Genomic DNA, 20,975 nt, shown 5'->3' with positions numbered 1-20,975 from the left:
CAGAGAGAGGACCTGAGGGAAGTCTCTGGGGGAGGGGAGAGAGGGTAGGGGGGAAAGGGGGGGAAATAATGAATATGATATGTTTTGATAAATTGTTACGTTGAACTTGCTAATAATAATAAAGGAGTGACATGGTGGCTTAGGCGCCTGCAGGTTCCGCGCTGCCTAAAATGGCAGCGTGGGACTTGCATCAGCCCTACAGCTAAGCGGGAGGCGGCGGAGAGGCTCCAAGCATCAGAGAGGCTTGCCCCGCCCCCATGGGCAGATTGCCCCACCCCTGACTGCAGGACACGCCCCCCCACACGAGGCACCTGAGCAGGTAGCTACGCCACTGCATAATAGCATGGAGATTGAACAAGAAATTGTTCCAAGTTCTATTCCAAAACCAACTTAATTCATGTTCAGTTCACCTGGCAATTCTCTGAACTCCTTTCAAGTGCAGTTCAGATATATACGTATTTTTCGCTCTATAAGACGCACCAGACCACAAGACGCACCTAGTTTTTGGAGGAGGAAAACAAGAAAAAAAATATTCTGAATCTCAGAAGCCAGAACAGCAAGAGGGATCGCTGCGCAGTGAAAGCAGCAATCCCTCTTGCTGTTCTGGCTTCTGGGATAGCTATGCAGCCTGCATTCGCTCCATAAGACGCACACACATTTCCCCTTACTTTTTAGGAGGGAAAAAGTGAGTCTTATAGAGCAAAAAATACGGTATGTACCACTTCTGTTTCAGTGGACATTTATAAACAGAATCAATTCATTCAGAGCGCCGGAAGAAGCACATCTGCTCCTTTGTGGTAAGTGCAACGCAGGTCAAGGCAGAGGTTTTTTTACCTCTCCAGAGATGAAAAGAAACCTAGAGCTGTATCATGAGAAAGATCTGACCTAGCAAGCTTGAGCAACACTCAGCTGATGTAGCAAACACCTAAAGATAGCAGGAAGATATTATTAAGAGCGTCCATGCATCTTGCTTAAGGCCCACCATATGGCTTTTATCAGAGATAACCTTTGGAATACGATCGCGGAAAACTGATGTTTAAGTAAGTGTCCTCATTTCCATCACGGCACGCTTACCAACAGCTTATTTTGAGCCTTGGATTTTTGCCGGGAAACATTTCCAACAGGATGTTTACGGTTTCTAAATATCCTGTTTACAAACTGGTCCAAACAGTGCAGGCTGAAACCCCCCACAATTTTTGTGCTTAGATCCCCAATGAAGTGCCCATAATCTTCCAACATTTGCAATTCAGATGGCATCTCATGCTTTGTGATGTAAGTGATAATCAAAGAGCAGTGCGTCAGGAAAGTGTAATCAGATTTCCGTAAAGGTTCCATTTTAATCGAACGAGATCTTTGTGGCCATTAAAATGATGCATTTGGAAAGGAAACACATTATGTTTGTAAACTTTGGACGCTCTTAAGCAGTGATTCCCCTCCAACGAAATTGTGAGTGTTGGTGACAGTGGAAGATTTGGCAATATTCTTAGCTGTCATTGTTTATAGAACACCACCAACGTACATGGTGGTTTATGAAGTAGCACAAGAGAAAGAAAAAATACGTCCCTGCTGCTATTGAACTTACAATTTTAACTTTTTACTACGGAACTTTAAATATCTGTGTGCTAACACACAGCAAATCTTCAATGAGTCTCAGGTTGTTTTTTACTGTGGTTGCATGAGTGTGTGTGTAGTTGCAACTCAATATAACTTTTGCGTTGGTGTGGCCAATCTCACTGAGGACAGTTCTCCATCTGGAAGGCTGTCGGATAAAAATAAAGAGAAGGAACTCTTAAGAAAGGGGCACAAAATTGCCCATCAACAGCTCATACCTGTCCACAAAACTCAGCAGGCACATAGGTAACCTAATCATGGTATTCCCCAGAATGTAGTCATTATTTTAAACTTGCATAGGTAAAGGTAAAGGGACCATTAGGTCCAGTCATAGCCGGCTCTGGGGTTGCAGCGCTCATCTCACTTTATTGGCCAAGGGAGCCAGTGTACAACTTCTGGGTCATGTGGCCAGCATGACTAAGCCGCTTCCGGCGAACCAGAGCAGCACACAGAAATGCTGTTTACCTTCCCACCGGAGTGGTACCTATTTATCTACTTGCACTGGTGTGCTTTCGAACTGCTAGGTTGGCAGGAGCAGGGACCGAGCAACGGAAGCTCACCCCGTCGTGGGGATTCGAACCACCGACCTTCTGATCGGCAAGTCCTAGGCTCTGTAGTTTAACCCACAGCACCACCCGCATCCCTTGCATATACACATATAAATTAACCAATGCATATTTTAATGCAAATCTGTGCCATCTTTTTTCTGGTTTTTGGTGATTGTAAGGACCCACTCTCTGTGCTGCAGAACACAACTAGTACATTCCTGGATATTTTTTTTTGAAATTTCTTCTCCCTGAATCCAAGGATGATTCAAACATATGGAGGCAACAGAGTTCACTGCTCAACATCCTGTCTTATGTATAATTTGGATTCCTCTTTGGTGGAGTATATTGCCCTCTAGTATAAATAGTTATTTCTAAAAATTAGGGTTCCTAGGGGTATTTGCGAATCAAATTTCAGTTCTCCAGCTGCTTTGTACGTATCATTTATTACCCAGACTTCACCATTAATCAAAACTGTATGCAAAAATGTGCTTATCGGAAGAAATTTGCACTAAAAGGCTGAAGAGTTTTCATGAGGATTATTTTTATTTTTTGCAAATGGCTGCAGAAATGAATTTAAGCTTCGAAGAATGAGAAATTGAAAAAAGTGGCAGCTCTTTACATCCCTCGGCAGTCACAGGGGAATCTTAGCTGTACTGATAGCCAGGTGAGATCAGGTAACCACTCAATGAGGTGGGTATTATTAATGGCAGCAATACTGAAGAATATGGGTGAAATATACTCGGAGTCGAGAGTGGCTTTCATGCTCTTTATTCAGCTCATAGTGGTGAGGAGGAATGAAAGTTCCCCCAAAGTATCTGCTTTATATACATTATTTACACAATGGGCTGCACGTGATTGGCTAATTCCAAGATTCTCCTGTAGGCCAATCAGGTTGCGGATTCACTTCCATCTGGAGCTGGATTGGGTGGCTCCTGCAGACCAATCATACTGCTGCATTGTTCTAGGACCAATCAGGCTGCTGCATTCCGAATTCTATTGTTCTAGGACCAATCAGACTGCGGCATTTTGGATCCTATTCAACTCAGTACATAACAATGGAATTTGGAATATGGGAACCAATCCATTAGGAAGTTCTCTTGAGCAATTCCCATGGCAACAACCATTTTATGGCAGATAAGGCTATTGTCAAAGAGCGAGCCGGCAGTAAATCACACTGCTCAAAGTTGGAGCTAACTCTTTATTAGCAAAAACACAATCTTTGAAGACTTGGCCGAGCGTCAGACCTAATGAGCGCAGCAGCTCTTCTCAGGTAGGTCTGATCCTATGAACTGGTTGCCGAGACTGAAAGTTCCCACCTCCCCACAACCGTCTAAGTCCCCTCTTCTCTGAGGCTTTCCTCAAGCCATCAGAGACTGTGCCTGCGTGCAGCGTGCCACTGCTCCATCCATTTCAGCCCTCTTCTGGTCTGGGAGACAAGTGAGGAGGGGAGCTTGTCACAGCAAGAGGGGGAGACACTTTACCAGCCTGACTCATCTCTGCCCACTGGAGCCAGTGTGGTGTAGTGGTTAAGAGCGGTGGACTCGTAATCTGGTGAACGGGGTTCGCTTCCCCGCTCCTCCACATGCAGCTGCTGGGTGACCTTGGGCCAGTCACACTTCTTTGAAGTCTCTCAGCCCCATTCACCTCGCAGAGTGTTTGCTGTGCAGGAGGAAGGGAAAGAAGAATGTTAGCCGCTTTGAGACTCCTTCGGGTAGTGATAAAGCCGGATATCAAATCCAAATCCAAACTCTTCTGCCTCTTCGCCTCCCTCTCACTCACCGGTTTTGACTTCTGCCTCCAATTCTGGACTTCTCTCTGCTACAGATCGTCTCTGCAAACTAAGCCCTGTTACTCCTTCAGCTTCTGACTCCTCCTCTTTCCAGTGTGACCACTCATCATCTCACCACCAGTCCCCAGGCTCTGAACCTTCTTCCCTTGGTGGGTCCCCAGCTGGTTCCTCCCACCATTCCTCTGCTTCCAACCAGCCCATGACACTTAGTCATCGTACCAACCGTATCAAAGGCAGTATGCCCATTACTGGGGGAAATGAGGGGTAGAGGGTTATTGTTCTCAGGTCTTGCTTGTTGGCTTCTCATGTGCACCTGGAAGCTGCTGGTCTGACCCAACAGAGCTCTGCCTATGTTCTTAACATTCATCTCAAAAAGGACTGTACCCAGGGCTGGCCCAAGACATGTTGGCACCTGAGAGGAACCACAAAATGGTTGGGTTGGTGTCTCACCCCTAGAGCGATGAAGGAACCTAGGGGGTGGTGTATGCCAACATCTCCTCACCTTGCAACAACGTAGGTGGAACAGGCCGGTCCCAATTTAAGTCCAGGGTGCTCCAGTTCTGTGGTTATCAGTCTACTGCTATCTCCACATGCATAGATTTGCATCAACTCAGACGGCTCTGGGGTGGATGAAGCGTCCTTTCGTAGGCTTTGCAGGTGAGTCAAACCCTTACCACATTTCGGTAGTCCCATCCCTTGTTGCGTTTCCTAACTGTAACCATGGAGCTGAAGTAAATATCCATAGATCTTCAGACTTTGCCCAATTTCCCCATTCAAAACTAATCATGTGAAATGGAAAGCAAGATTCACATTTAGAAAATAGGATGTTTCCTTTGTTGGTTGTTGTTGTTGCTGTTTAGTCGTTTAGTCGTGTCCGACTCTTCGTGACCCCATGGACCAGAGCAGGCCAGGCACTCCTGTCTTCCCCTGCCTCCCACAGTTCGGTCAAACTCATGCTGGTAGCTTCAAGAACACCACCCAACCATCTCGTCCTCTGTCCTCCCCTTCTCCTTGTGCCCTCCGTCTTTCCCAACATCAGGGTCTTTCCAGGGAGTCTTCTCTTCTCATGTGGTGGCCAAAGTATTGGAGCCTCAGCTTCAGGATCTGTCCTTCCAGTGAGCACTCAGGGCTGATTTCCTTCAGAATGGATAGGTTTGATCTTCTTGCAGTCCATGGGACTCTCAAGAGTCTCCTCCAGCACCATAATTCAAAAGCATCCATTCTTCGGCGATCAGCCTTCTTTGTGGTCCAGCTCTCACTTCCATACATCACTACTGGGAAAACCATAGCTTGAACTATACGGACTTTTGTTGGCAAGGTAATGTCTCTGCTTTTTAAGATGCTGTCTAGGTTTGTCATCGCTTTTCTCCCAAGAAGCAGGCATCTTTTAATTTCGTGACCGCTGTCACCATCTGCAGTGATCATGCAGTCGTTGTTAAAGGGCCGGAAAGGACTTTTCCTGCATTGGCAGGCTTTGCCTTCCCTGTAGCAAAACGTCACAACTTTGGCGGTTCCAGGCCTTGGGTCGAATCCTCTAGTCTTCCCTAAAAGTGTGTGTATGTGTGAAGTGGTGACCCATGCCCCCTCTGCGGCAGCGTTCCCAGGGTTCCCCGTTAAAGGGGTTGTTTTGAGGGCAGTCATTGGCCATATGCCGAGAGGCCATACTCCCCAGTGTTGCAGCGAACTGGGGGGCGGGCTCTGCTCTCTGCTTGAACAGACGTTCTCCAGAACCAGTCCAATCCCCACTCATTCTGGATAACCCTGATGTTTCCTAGATGCCCAATTTTAACCCCATAACACAGTGTCGTGTGTCTTTATTCCACGCAGGAGCCAACTTGGGGTTGAGGGGGGGTCTCCGCCTGTCCATGCAATAATTGCCACACACAGGAAGAACAAGGATATAGTTTGAGTGCCTCACTTGTAGCTTTATAAATCAATGAATGTGTCAACACGAATATTGCAATTGTTGTATAAGGGATTATTATTATGACTGGAGTGTAATGGAAATTAGTAAGATTTTGGAACGCAGAAATAAAGCAAATAATCAAGCCATCAATTCTAGCACGCGGGGCCCCACCTTATCTAAATTATATAATTTGGTATTTGAACGATTGGTATTGATAATTGTATTATAAATTGGTATCGTTACAATGAGGCTATTATTGGATCGCAGTGGAAACTAATAAAAATTATTATTATTAAAAAAAAGAAGAGGAGGAAGTGGAAGGAGCAGAGACAGGCAGTCTTTGCCTGCTGCATGCAACTTGAATAGGGGAGATAGGTAAAGGTAAAGGACCCCTGGACGGTTAAGTCCAGTCAAAGGCAACTATGGGGTTGTGGCGCTCATCTTGCTTTCAGGCCAAGGGAGCCGGTGTTTGTCCACAGACAGCTTTCCAGGTCATGTGGCCAGCAGGACTAAACTGCTTCTGGCACAACAGGACACCGTGACGGAAGCCAGAGTGCACGGAAATGCCGTTTACCTTCCCGCCACAGTGGTACCTATTTCTCTACTTGCACTGGCATGCTTTCGAACTGCTAGGTTGGCAGGAGCTGGGACAGAGCAATGGGAGCTCACTCTGTCATGGGGATTCGAACAGCTGACCTTCCGATTGGCAGGCCCAAGAGACTCAGTGGTTTAGAGCACAGCGCCATCCGCACCCAATATAGGGAAGATACATAAGCCAAGGTCAGGGATGGGGTTTCTCTGTTGTAGCAGCTGCTTCATCAAGTACACACCTAGGGGCAGCTGAGAGAGGTGGGACTGATGGACATGCCTTCCCCTAATTTGTAAGTGCACTTTTGACAATTAAGAGTTAATTCATCCCTCAGGACATTCTGTACTCATCAATCACCTGGTATTGTCTGCTCTGGTTAACAGAAGCTCTCCAGGATCTCAGGCTCAACTCTTTCATATCAGCTGCTCCCTGATCACTTTAGCTGGAGATGCCAAACACTGGATCTAGGATCTGGGATCAGTTACTTGCAAGACATGCACACTACCGCTAGGGATGTAGTTTGTCGCCCTATACCTGTTCATCTTTTGAACATGTTACCCTAACTCAGATTTGGTCTGCTGGAGTTGACATTTCACGTTTCAATGATCTCAGCCTGGTATGGTGATTTTCAAAAATAGCGTTATTGTATTCAGTTCTCCTGATGGTGGCCAGATCACCTATTACATGACGGATGTCATAATCCTATATTTGTCACTATTTACAATGCTGCCATTACTATTCGTCGCCCACCGTCAAAGCCGTCTGCCCCCAACTAGTTTTACTTTAAGCCTTATCCACTTGGGTCAGGAAACAAAACAGAAGATGGCAGAATATGCCCAATGCTGGGGAAACCACTGTAACACAACAATGACAAATCCAGCCATCTCCACCCATTCTTAATTACAATTTCCATCATTGATGGCCATTGGCTGTGTTTGCTAGGGCTGATGGGAGATGTGGTTCAGCAACATCTGCACCTGGCCTAAAGGAACTACATCCCTGGCTGTGACAAATCCTAACTACCTTGTGTGAACACTTGAGAGCTGTTTGTACTTCCCAGGTGAAATAAAAAATTTAAGGTCATATATACATAGCACATACATAGATATATAAACCACATGTCTGAAGCCCCACAGAAAAAATCCTGAAACCATTTTGTCCCTCCCAAATTGACCTCAAATATTTCTCTACAAGGTCAAGGGAAAATGGAAAAGCCTCCCCATTGTCTTTTCCTTCACAAATCCTGCCTTAAGGGTATGTCTGTGTATGAATAGGGTGAGCCTGTGACCTGGCTCAGGAACTAAGTATTTATCATTAAAAAAAACTGGCCAGGCTCCCCAGGTAATCCAATCAAGTGACCATTAACAGGTAACCTGCCAGACAGCAGATAAACAACACACTCAGATTTCTGGTGTAGACCGCCTTTTCTGTGATGTAAGTATGATGTATCTGGGGGTGGTCTTGGACTGCAGGGCGGGCAATTTAAAATGTCTATATAAGGGCAGGCACATCTTGGTTCTGGGTCCTCCTCCTTTTCTGTGTGTGGGGGAGCACCCTGTTGCAGCAGTCAATAAAGATCAGGCTTACTAGCTGCTTTGCTTCTCAATAGTCTCTGGTTGGCCTCTGTTATTTTCTCTGACCGATGGAGAACCTACAAAGGACTCTATAAGGGCTCTTGTGTCCCCCATAAGGGAATAAGGGCAGATTTTTGTTTATTACACTGGCATCCATTGAATGCATTTCTGAAACTCAATCCATTTGATCCGGATTACAACCAGGCCTGTGCAGAGATAATGAAGGCGGAACAGGCAATAGGAGAAGTACAATAGAAAGCATGAAGATTGGCTAGTTTTCTGATAGCCAGCCTGTAAATACTTTTGTCGAGGGCAGTGAAAATGGCTGTTCTTTTCTCCAGTTCATCCCTGCGCCCACATGGGAACAATTCTTGAGTAAATATTTCTCTTTGGCAGAGGAATCCCACTCACTCTCGGAATTCCGAGCCGACCATCTACCTTTGTGGCCCTCTACCGACCCAGAACTGATAATGGACTTGATACTAGACCTGAAAACGGGCAAAGCCCCTGGGCCGGATCTAGTCCCTGCTGAGGCTATTGTTGCGCAACCGAGGTGGTGGGCTGAAATTCTGGCCAAAGTCTTTGATGCAATTAATTCTACGGGGCTTATCCCTAGTTCTGTCCTAACGCCAAAAATATCTCTGATTTTGACTTTAGGCACTGTCAGCATATAAATGATTAGCAATAATTGTAATAACATTAGGTGTGTCCAATTAGTAACGTGGAGAGGGTAATCTACTAACTGGCAAAACCTTTTCATTATCTAACTGCCTGTTACCAGGCAAAACAAACACTGCCTCTGGCTTGGGGCATTGCCTGGGACCTACATACCTTGAGTGCCTTTCTCCATGTGAGCCTGTCCCGTGAGGAGGGATGATCGCTGAGGCTAGATCACATGCTGGGCTTGGACCAGGTCCAGAATCCACAGCAAGAACCCAAGGGGATCAGGCATGTAACATCAGCTGAAGCAATTTTGTGGGACAAGGAAGGGGAACGTGGGGCGTTTCTGAGCACAATTCAAAGTGTTGGTGCTGACCTGTAAAGCCCTAAACGGCCTTGGTCCAGTATATCTGAAGGAGCATCTCCACCCCCATCGTTCTACCTGGACACTGAGGTCCAGCGCCGAAGGCCTTCTGGCGGTTCCCTCACTGCGAGAAGCCAAATTACAGGGAACCAGGCAGAGGGCCTTTTCGGTAGTGGCACCCGCCCTGTGGAACGCCCTCCCATCAGATGTCAAAGAGAACAACAACTACCAAACTTTTAGAAGACATCTGAAGGCAGCCCTGTTTAGGGAAGCTTTTAATGTTTGATGTATTACTGTATTTTAATATTTGGTTGGAAGCCGCCCAAAGTGGCTGGGGAAGCCCAGCCAGATGGGTGGGATATAAATAATAAATTATTATTATTATTATTATTATTATTATTATTATTATTATTATTATTACTATTACTATTACTATTACTATTACTATTATTATTATTATAGGTGCTGCTGGAGTCCCATCAGCTCCAGCCACATGGGCAGTGCTTGGGGCTGATGGGAGTTGTAGTCCACCAATGTCAAGAAGGCCACAAGTTCCCCATTCCCAGTGTAGGGAGTTGCTGGATTGGCCAGCCTGGATTGGGATTCTGTCATTGCCTAGTCAACATGGTACCCAACTGCCCACTGCACGTCAGGTCTGGGACTCCTGGGTGGAGTGGAAAAACATTCCATTTCATATGACTTCTTTTCTGAGCCAAGATGATGAAGATGAAACAAGCATAAACAAATAGAAGTGCGTAGGGAATCACAGCCATATCACTTGTGTGATGCAAATACTGAATTTCCCTGTGTCACTGCTAGCTCAACTCATAGGGAAATGAGGTCTGGGGGTCAGCTCCAGCTAACTAATGTCACAGAAGCCCAAAGGCCAGCTTGCTTTCTTTCTTTCTTTCTTTCTTTCTTTCTTTCTTTCTTTCTTCCTTCCTTCCTTCCTTCCTTCCTTCCTTCCTTCCTTCCTTCCTGGCTTTATTTTCCATACTTGCATTGATACATCAAAGACATATCTTCCTTAGGTAAAGGGACCCCTGAGCATTAGGTCCAGTCGTGACCGACTCTGGGGTTGTGGCGCTCATCTCGCTTTATTGGCCGAGGGAGCCGGCGTACAGCTTCCGGGTCATGTGGCCGGCATGACTAAGCCGCTTCTGGTGAACCAGAGCAGCGCACGGAAATGCCGTTTACCTTCCTGCCAGAGCGGTACCTATTTATCTACTTGCACTTTGATGTGCTTTCGAACTGCTAAGTTGGCAGGAGCAGGGACTGAACAACGGGAGCTCACCCCGTTGCAGGGATTCGAACCACCAACCTTCTGATCAGCAAGTCCTAGGCTCTGTGGTTTAACCCACAGCACCACCCACATCTTATTATACATTTAAAAATATTTTTTTCCGAAACACACTCCAACAAAAGAATATAGGTCTTCCTGCTATACATTTGATACATATACTTGATACATATACCCGTCCTTTCCCAATTTGTTTTCCACTCTAATCAACTTATTGCCTCAACTTGACTATATATTGCCAATAAAAATATTTATATCTTCCTATTTTCCTCTTTTAATTTAAATTATTCACAGAGATTACTCAAAGGCTATTACCATATTCAGGTTACAACAATTATTCTTTAGGTAATTCCTTAAAGGTTCCCAGTTTGAAATGAACTCCTGCTTTGACTTATCTTTAATCCTTTCCGAGAGACTGTCTAATTTAGCGTATTCCACCAGTTTCCCAAAGGCCAGCTTTCAAGTAGGGTGACCATACTGTATGTCCTACTTTACAAAGGACACACTTCTGTTTGAAGAGCTGTCAGAGGACAATTCTCGGTTTGATGGGCTCTCTGGTCCAAATCCTCTAGACCAGCCTTTCTCAACCTGTGGGTCCCCAGATGTTGTTGGACTACAACTCCCATCATCCCTGAGCTCTGGCCTTGCTAGCTAGGGGTGATGGGAGTTGTAGTCCAACCACATCTGGGGACCCCACAGGTTGAGAAAGGCTGCTCTAGACTGAGAGGCATAAAGGGAGAGCAGGAGCCAAGAAGTTAAATCCTGGACAGCAAACTGAGCAAGCATGAAGACTACTACAGTGAGATCTATTCTTCCATTTGTTGTTGTTGTTGTTGTTGTGTTGTTTAGTTGTTTAGTCATGTCCAACTCTTCGTGACCCCATGGACCAAAGCACGCCAGGCACTCCTGTCTTCCACCTCCTCCCGCAGTTTGGTCAAACTCATGTTGGTAGCTTCGAGAACACTGTCCAACCATCTTGTCCTCTGTCGTCCCCTTCTCCTTGTGCCCTCAGTCTTTCCCAACATCAGGGTCTTTTCCAGGGAGTCTTCTCTTCTCATGAGGTGGCCAAAATATTGGAGCCTCAGCTTGAGGACCTGTCCTTCCAGTGAGCACTCAGGGCTAATTTCCTTCAGAATGGAGAGGTTTGATCTTAGAGCAATTAGCTCTATATTTGCCTCTAGAGCTAGTCATTGTTAGCATATGCCAGCTTTGAAGCAAATGTGTGTCCTCTTTGTGGGCAATGTGCCCCATTTTTTTGCTTTTTCGGATCACACTTCTTTGAAGAGGACCTGCTCTGCATCGCGAGAAAAGCCAAACGGAGGAAAACCGGAAGGTATTGTGGGAAGCCACGGCAAGAGAGTTCTCCCAGTCGTGGCGAAAGGTAGAGCCAACAAACCGGTGAGGCCAGTTCCCAAGGAAAATTACCACTTAGTCATCCCAAATTCCTGACACTTCTTTCTCTTCACCCAGCCTGTCATCATCACTTTTCCGCGGGCAAAGAGGCTCCTTTGCTTCCCTTATATAATACGTATGTTTGTTTGGCATTTTGAAAAGCTCTCGACGATGAGACAAATCTCAACCTGCCTACCCAAGTCTTGCCTGAATGTTTCAAAGGGCCTCAAAGAGGCATCCCCATAGATGAAAGCTCACAGGTTGGCCTCACTGTTGCACTCAACAAACTGGAGGGCAAAGATTCTGGGTCTCCCCCTAGCTGTAGATCTTGTCCAAGAGCTACCACCTGTAGAAATGAGCATCATAGGAAGTTGTTGTTGTTGTTTAGTCGTTTAGTTGTGTCCGACTCTTCGTGACCCCATGGACCAGAGCACGCCAGGCACTCCTGTCTTCCACTGCCTCCCGCAGTTTGGTCAAACTCATGCTGGTAGCTTCAAGAACACTGCCCAACCATCTCGTCCTCTGTCATCCCCTTCTCCTTGTGCCCTCATTCTTTCCCAACATCAGGATCTTTTCCAGGGAGTCTTCTCTTCTCATGAGGTGGCCAAAGTGTTGGAGCCTCAGCTTCAGGACCTGTCCTTCCAGTGAGCACTCAGGGCTGATTTCCTTCAGAATGGATAGATTTGATCTTTTTGCAGTCCATGGGACTCTCAAGAGTCTCCTCCAGCACTATAATTCAAAAGCATCAATTCTTCGGCAATCAGCCTTCTTTATGGTCCAGCTCTCACTTCCATACATCACTACTGGTCATAGGAAGATAGCATCGTAGAATTGTAGAGTTCGAAGGCACCCTGAGGGTCATCTGGTCCAACTCTCTGCAATGCAGGAATCTCAACTAAAGCATCTGTGACGGGTGGTCATCCAACCTCTGCTTCAAAACCTCCACGGAAGGAGAGTCCATCACCTTTCAAGGTGGTCTGTTCCACCGTTGAGCACCTCTTAGCTCTTCCTGGTGTTTCATCAGAATCTCATTTCTTGGAGATAGGTTCAGTTCCTACCCTCCCGAGCAGGAGAAAACTGTCAGGAGTGTGTGCAGGAGCCAGGCCCTGTGACCAGTAGGACTTTGCAGGACTGGGGCCTTCCTAAGTTTGCTCTGAAGAGGCAAGGCGCGGCTGCACAGATGAGGCCAATTGGTAACTCACAGCACCTGGTGGCAAGAGCCGGGAAGGGATATAAGGTCAGCATTTCCCTTTGGCTCTTTGCCACAGCAACATGTTCCCTGCCTTGCTGCGTTTGGTTCCTTGACTCCTTGCTTCTTGATCCTTGGACCCTTGACTTCATGACTCCTTGCTTCCTGACCCTCAGACCCTCAGCTTCCTGACTCCTGGCTTCTGGACTCCCATTCCTGCTCCCACCCCACCATCATGCCCCCGGTCCTGACGTCCCCAGCCAGGGGATCGCCTGTGAACCAGACTGTGACAAAAACAAGCTTGCTTCACCATCCATGGGACACCCCTTTAGATCTTTGAAGATGGCTACCATATCTCCTACAGGAAGCAGGGAACAGAGGAAACAGCCCTCTTCAAGTTGTTTGTCCCCAGATTCTGGTATTCAGAGGCATACTGCTGCATGCGGTGTAGAGGTTAAGAGCAGTGGACTCGTAATCTGGTGAACCGGGTTCGCTTCCTGCTCCTCCACATGCAGTTGCTGGGTGACCTTGGGCTAGTCACACTTCTCTGAAGTCTCTCAGCCCCACTCACCTCACAGAGTGCCCTCCAGATACTATCACATACCCACTAGCCCCAGCCAGGGACAGATGATGGGAGCTGTAGTCTAGCAACACCTGGAAGACAATACTAGTTTAGGAAACCTTGCTTTTAATGCCATCCTTATCGCAAGAAAGGGCTTGCTGGGGGACAGCTGGAAGACAAAGAGCATCTGCATGCTCCATTGATACATCTAGGTATCAACTCATTCAAACATCTGAAAACCAGGACATAACCCTGTACACAGCTGGGCTTCTTAAATCTCATTGAGTTGATAGGATTTATGCTATGCATAGGATTCCAGATCCAGTTACCAACCAAAGCTTGACTTCAGGTCCTCAATAAACCAGACCTGACATCCAGAACAAAACACACCTCATCTTCACTGTTGAGTTTTAAACCTCCATGCAAAAGCAAAAACAACAATTGACTTTTTTCTGAGAGAAGTGGCTAACTCCATTCAAAGCCTGTGATATCAGGGTTTTGCAAGGGGGGAAAGTGAAGAATTTCAGTGGAGCAACAGCTACATTGGTTTCATGTGGGATTAGTTGAACTGAGCGAGGGCAATTGGTCTCTATCTTCAGTGCATTGCAGTTGTGTGGAGATTTGAACCCAGATCTTGCAACACATATCCAGCATGCTTGCTGCTGCATCACACTGACCAGTGTGATGTGGTAGATCTGACTTCAGTTGGGGCACCCGGGTGGTTCAGGATGCATGGTGCTTTTATCATAAAATCTAATCTCCTCTGTTTCACGAGTTAAGTGAATGTGATGGATTGGGGGAGAGAGGGGCGGGTTGTTTGGGCTGTTGTTGTGAATAAGTGGGGTATGTGGGAAGATGAAAGGGTCAATCAGAGTGATCAAGTGGGTCTGCAGGGAAGGAGATAAGGTCAATGGCTCTCTTCCTTGGGTGCCCTACTCTTCACAGATTGGGCACACCTGTTCATCTGCTCAGCCTGCTGCCCACATTTGATAGGAAATTTCAAGGCTGTTGAAGAGTCACAGCGCCTGCTGTGGGTGTAGAGACCCATTTGCATCACAGGTCCATAGCCAGTGCTATTTTTCTAGAGAAAGAGGTGCCGGAATGCACCGTGAATGTCTCCCTTGCTCTCTCATAAGATGTGCCGGAACTGAGTTCCAGGGAAATCCTGCTGAAAATAATGGCCTGGTCCTTATGCCAATTTATATGCATAGATGCAGTTATAGAAATAACAGAAATAGACCTCATCAGGTTTGGGTTGGGAAGACAACAGGGCACCTAGTAAGCGAATCCATAGACCAAAACAACGTCGGCGTCTCCCCCTGACCCTCTCCATATTCCAAATAAACAAGAAAAATTTAAAAAATGACTTTCTGAGGTCTGTTCAGTAGAAAAGTGCTTCATTCTTCTTGTTGTTGTTGTTTAGTCATTTAGTCATGTCCGACTCTTTGTGACCCCATGGACCAGAGCATGCCAGGCACTTCTGTATTCCACTGCCTCCCGCAGTTTGGTCAGACTCATGTTTCTAGCTTCAAGAACACTGTCCAACCATCTCGTCCTCTTCTTCTTGTGTCCTCCATCTTTCCCAACATCAGGGACTTTTCCAGAGAGTCTTCTCTTCTCATGAGGTGGCCAAAGTATTGGAGCCTCAGCTTCAGGATCTGTCCTTCCAGTGAGCACTCAGGGCTGATTTCCTTAAGAATGGATACATTTGATCTTCTTGCAGTCCATGGGACTCTCAAGAGTCTCCTCCAGCACCATAATTCAAAAGCATCAATTCTTCGGCGATCAGCCTTCTTTATGGTCCAGCTCTCACTTCCATACATCACTACTGGGAAAACCATGGCTTTAACTGTATGGACCTTTGTTGGCATTCATTCTACAGGTCACGAATGGTTGGAACTTTTAGTGCCTTGCCTAAGATTACAGAATCAACCTTTGGGGGGGAGAGAAGAGTAGATTGAAGCCTTTTAAAAAATCATCACCATCATCTTGAGCATCATCCTCATATGGTTATGGTTATTCTACCTTTTAGTTTTGGTAAAACGTGGAGTACACGTAGGTTTCCTTCTGCTTCTGCATCTATTGCCTACATCCTTGTGGGGTTTCTGATTCCTGGCCCAGGGCTCTTTCAATCCAGAGAAAACTCTCCCTATTCTTTTCATTAATTTTATTTCAATAAATAATCCAGTATCAGACCTTATTATGCCAGTTCTTTGACATCCTTGGGGTCCCTTCCAATTCTACAATTTTATGATTCTCTGACTCTCTCTTTTGATTTGGTACACTCCCTCTGTTTTTGTTTGATGAAACTGGAATGCCAAGATTAAGGGGCTTAATGAAACATGAGCTGGGCTCTTCAGGGTTGAGGTGAATGATGCCTTCCTCTGCTATCTGGTGATTACCAAAGTATGTGTAAAAATAAACCCAAGGATGGAGATTTACCTCTCCGAATGTCCTGGTAGATCATGAGACAAAGCAGATCACTTGTAATTAATGGGTAGTTACAAGTTAAGCTAGTATTGATCCATGTTGGGGTGTTTAAAACTAAAGTATAAAGTACATCTATACTTAAAAAAAAAATATTCTTTTAGATTTTATTGCTTTAAGATTATACAAGGTGTGACCGGAAAGTTCAGTGAATGGTCACAGAAATCGGACAGCGAGAAATATTCGAACATACATACCTTACAGGCCTTCAAAGTAGGCCCCCTCTGATACAATGCACCATTGACAACATTCATAGAACAGTTGGAAACTTCTGGAGGAGTCCTCTTTTCGTACTGCTTTCGGTTCTCTCGTCACAGCAGATTGGGCATGTGAAATGTTGGGAAATCTGTGCCCTTTCAGGGCAGATTCAGTTTTGGAAAAAGAAAGAAATCTGGTGGGGCCAGATTGGGAGAATATGGAGTGTGGGACAACTCAGTAACCTCAAGAATGATTTCACGCGGAATATGCAATTCTTCCGCCATCATTCAGATAGACGGACGCTGATCCTGCATCAATAATTCACAAACTCTGTTGGCATTTGCCACTGTTCTACTTGTTGACGGTCTGCCAGACTGAGGGTCATCTTCAATGGTTTGCTGCCCTTCACAGAAACGCTTAAACCACTCGTACACTATCTTTTGAGTTACAGTTTCATCTCCGTACATAATTGTGAGCATTTCGTGGGTTTCCGATGCCGATTGTATGTTCGAACATTTCTCACTGACCAATTTCTGTGACCATTCACCGAACCTTCCGGTCACACCTCATACAAACACCATACAATGCAGCTCTGCGGCAGAAGCTTGTTAACTTTTACTTCAGAGGAAGTATATCTTGCTTTTTGTTCTCTAAGGGTGACTAGGGCTTTGACAGGGGCATTAGCTATAGCTCAGCCAGTAGAACATGAGACTCTGGATTCCAGGGACATGGGTTTGAGCCCCAACTTGGGCAAAAGAATCCTGCACCTCAGGGGGTTGGACTAGATGACCCTCGTGGTCCCTTCCAACTCTTCGATTCTGTGTCAGCTGAGAAAATCCCTCCGAGCAGCAGTTCCAAACCCTCCCCTCCCTGACAACTTGAGAACTGCTGAAGGTCTTGGTGGACTGCTGGATAATTTTTCTGCTTGTCGTAGCAATTGTAGCGCCATGCACCAGATCCTGCATGTTTTGTGATTTCAACAGACACGGAATGGAACTACAGTGGTACCTCAGGTTACATACGCTTCAGGTTACAGACTCCGCTAACCCAGAAATAGTGCTTCAGGTTAAGAACTTTGCTTCAGGATGAGAACAGAAATGCTCCGGCAGCGCGGGGGCAACAGGAGGCCCCAATAGCTAAAGTGGTGCTTCAGGTTAAGAACAATTTCAGGTTAAGAACGGACCTCCGGAACAAATTAAGTACATAACCCGAGGTACCACTGTACCTGAATGAAGCTCGTGGGCCACAGATCTGCCCCAGAGGATTCAGGAACCCCTTGGAATCCATAGGTCTCCAAGATGGACCATCTGAATGAAGGGGAGAACTGTTAAAACAAAAAAAATTCCTTCCAGTAGCACCTTAAAGACCAACTAAGTTAGTTCTTGGTATGAGCTTTCGTGTGCATGCACACTTCTTCAGATACCAAGGTATCTGAAGGATACCTTCTTCAGATACCTTCTTCAGATACCCAGCTCCAACCTACCAGTTCGAAAGCACATCAAAGTGCAAGTAGATAAATAGGTACCGCTCCGGCGGGAAGGTAAACGGCGTTTCCATGCGCTGCTCTGGTTCGCCAGAAGTGGCTTAGTCATGCTGGCCACATGACCCAGAAGCTGTACGCCGGCTCCCTTGGCCAATAAAGTGAGATGAGTGCCGCAACCCCAGAGTCGGCCACGACTGGACCTAATGGTCAGGGGTCCCTTTACCTTTACCTTATGAGTGGTATAACCACAACAACAACAACAACAACAACAACAACAACAACGTCAACTTGAATGGAACATGGCAGCTAAGGGTTTTTAAGGGGGATAGTTGGCAGGAATTCTCTGCCCCTCCAACTTCCTATGATTGGTACAAATGATCAGTCCAGGGCTTTTTTCCCAGTCAGAACTCACTGGAACTCAGTTCCGTCACCTCTCAGGTGGGCACCATTGCCATTGTAAGAGAACAAGGGAGGTGTTTGTGGTGAGTTCCAGGGCCTCTTTTTCTAGAACAACAGCACTGCCAGTAACGATCAGCTTGGGCAGCTCATTACAAGGGAATTTTGCCATTGATCGCTTGTGCCTTAGGACCCGCTGTGATGGATTATTCATTAACAGAGAACTATAAAATACAGGCATTTGTCTTCATCGGTCTGGGTGCCAGCTGGGACACAAGGGAAGCCCCACATAGACCGCCCATGTGTCTTATTTCATCACAAAACGGGGAGTGGGGCCTCGACTCACAAAGCCTCTCCTCTTCCCCAAGGGGAGGTGTTGTGTTCCCGCCCTCGCAGGGTGTGTGTGGCCGGGTCCCTGCATCACTGAAGTCCTGTGCCCACGTCACACACCCTAGCCAGCCAATCCAGCTAGCTGGAGGGGGCGTGGCTTAGCTGTTTAAAAATGGCCACTGGGACGCAAACACTGCCTTGTTGTTCCGGCTTCCTCAGATCACCCACCCTCCCTCCCACCCTCCCTCTAGCTTTTGCACCTGACCTTGCTATGGACTTCGGTTGGTTGCCTTGGTTGTCCAAGGAGCCTGGTGGGAATTTTTTCCACTTGGCAGATTGGCACCAGCCACTTGGTTTTTCGCCTACCTCGTAGCAAATCGTCACAGCTTTGTAAGGTTTGGCGGTTAGGCATTGGAAAATGTGTTGTGTGTTAGACAACACCTACCCCTCCCCTTGAAGGGTATTCCATTAAAGGAATCTGGTGGTCGTGGTTCCTGTCCGATGCCCAGGTGGTGACTAGGGCCATGGCATGACCCTCCGGTGACTCCAGGGGAAAGCTCCCCCTACAGGTTATTAACCCTTGTGTGACTCCCTGCAGAGCGGGCAGGAGTCAAGTATACAGTGGTACCTCAAGCTAAGTACTTCATTCCTTCTGGAGGTCTGTACTTAACCTGAAACTGTTCTTAACTTGAAGCACCACTTTAGCTAATGGTGCCTCCTGCTGCCGCCGCGCCGCCGGAGCACAATTTCTGTTCTCATCCTGAAGCAAAATTCTTAACCTGAAGCACTATTTCTGGGTTAGCAGAGTCTGTAACCTGAAGCGTATGTAACCTGAGGTACCACTGTAGTCTGTTCAGATCCAATGCCTAAGCCAATACCACTCACATTCTGTAACCCATAAAGTTGTGGCCTTTTTTAGCCCATTAACCTAAAATGCTTGTGTCCATGTGTCTTATTTCATCACAAAGAGGGGAGCGGGGCCTCGACTCACAACAGAGAACTATAAAATACAGGCATTTGATCGGTCTGGGTGCCAGTTGGGACACAAGGGAAGCCCCACATAGCAGTCTTGAAGCAACCAATGCATGATCTGCTGTGGCCAAGCAATTCTGAGCCAGGAATTCTTGTAGCTGTTGTACCTGTGGCAGCTAGGAAAAGGTGCTGCAATCCACGGAAGCCAACTGGGTTTCTGTTGACCAAGTTGGATCCAGCAGCACCCCCAGACTGCCAGGCTGCTATTTAAGAGGAAGTGCAACTGACCAATTTCGCGGACATTTACCCCCTGTGCCTCCATCTTGCCAGGAATCAAGCTCAGCTTAGTTTTCCTCCTCCATCTCACCACTGCATCCAGGCTCTGGCCCATGGACTACATGGCCTCTCTCGATTCAGATGGCACTTTGCTCCAAAACTCCTAATGACTACTCCCAGCAGTTTCATATAGATATTAAATAGCCCTGGAGATAAGATAATGCCCTGTGGTGAGATGGTGATAATGCTTCTTGGCACACTACAATATGAAAAAAAAGGATATTCCAAATAATTGTTCCAGTCATGTTAGCTTTAAATGGATACCAGTCTGTAATCAAAGTAAATCAATATTACCAGGCAGCGATCCAATGTTTCCCTAGCAATCATAAACAATAGCAAAGTCTATGAGATAAACTAGTTACAGGGTAAGAGGTCGGTGGATGTATTTGGGTGAAACCTGCCGCAAGTGTGAAAAATCCCCTCAGGAACAATAGCAGCAATCATTTCATATTTCTCTCTTTTCTTTTACACGAAGGGATACCTGACAAAACGTAGGAACCCCTTGCAATTAAGGTAAAGGACTCCTGGATGGTTACGTCCAGTCAAAGTCAACTATGGGGTTGCGGCGCTCATCTCGCTTTCAGGCCGAAGGAGCCAGCGTTTGTCCACAGACAGTTTTCCAGGTCATGTGGCCAGCAGGACTAAACCGCTTTTGGCACAACGGGACACTGTGACGGAAACCAGAGTGCACAGAAATGCTGTTTATCTTCCTGCCAGGGCGGTACCTATTTATCTACTTGCACTTTGACGTGCTTTCAAACTGCTAGGTTGGCAGGAGCTGGGACAGAGCAACGGGAGCTCACCCCATCCCAGTGATTCGAACTGCCGACCTTCTAATCATCAAGCCATAGAGGCTTAGTGGTTTAGACCACAGCACCACCCGCATCCTTGCAATTAGCACATAATGAATCCAGGGCAGAGAATTGTGGCGGAATATCCCCTTTAATGGAAGTAAAGCAAGAATCTGCTCCAACACAGCCCAGAAATGACCCCAGTGTTGTTAAAATGTGGGGACATGGGGCAGGGAGGGAATCTCTATGAGAAATGTATGGGCTATTTAATATCCTGCAAACATGAACTGACAAGTGTCCCTGCCTGCAGGCACCCAAACCCATCAGCTACAGTGATGATGTTTATCCAGGCAACATCCTCTGTGAATAATGCGCAGTTTTGTTATGACTGGAGCATGTAGAAACACACACTGCATACGGCCCACCACCGGGCCTCTTGACCTTCCTCAAAATGCAGAGGCACAAAATGAATCACCAGCTAGTAAACTCCGCTTGGCC

General features: G+C 46.5%; 1 long non-coding RNA gene across 1 annotated transcript in view; it reads left to right on the top strand.

Moving 5' to 3' along the window:
• Positions 1-20,975, top strand: part of LOC310830292 — a 313,780-nt gene that overhangs the window by 27,939 nt on the left and 264,866 nt on the right. Inside the window, exon 2 of the long non-coding RNA XR_014557549.1 lies at positions 12,101-12,342. This is a non-coding gene — a long non-coding RNA (uncharacterized lncRNA). The remainder of the gene's footprint in view (positions 1-12,100; positions 12,343-20,975) is intronic.

Source organism: Podarcis gaigeae (assembly GCF_964106915.1).
Source record: "Podarcis gaigeae genome assembly, chromosome: 13".
In the NCBI taxonomy this organism is placed as follows: domain Eukaryota; kingdom Metazoa; phylum Chordata; class Lepidosauria; order Squamata; family Lacertidae; genus Podarcis; species Podarcis gaigeae.
Note: the sequence above shows the minus strand (reverse complement) of the source record. Positions and strands in the feature narration are given on the sequence as shown.